The sequence below is a fragment of the Penaeus monodon genome, chromosome 22, assembly GCF_015228065.2.
Source record: "Penaeus monodon isolate SGIC_2016 chromosome 22, NSTDA_Pmon_1, whole genome shotgun sequence".
Taxonomy (NCBI): domain Eukaryota; kingdom Metazoa; phylum Arthropoda; class Malacostraca; order Decapoda; family Penaeidae; genus Penaeus; species Penaeus monodon.
The window spans coordinates 6,611,076-6,611,278 of NC_051407.1; positions in this window are offsets into that span (position 1 = coordinate 6,611,076).

Sequence of the window (203 nt, forward strand, 5' to 3'; positions counted from 1 at the left end):
GCCTGTAACATGAATATATATTGTCACCAAAGCATAAAAAGTATAAACGGATACTACATTGTAGTGAAAGTGTAATTCCCACAAGTGGATGTCATAACTTCATTAGACTTGCATATCTAAGCAGGATTAGAAAGCATTAACATATATCGGTAGAGAGCTAAGACATGCGCATATCTCACTATTTTTCTCTTTTAACTTTACCC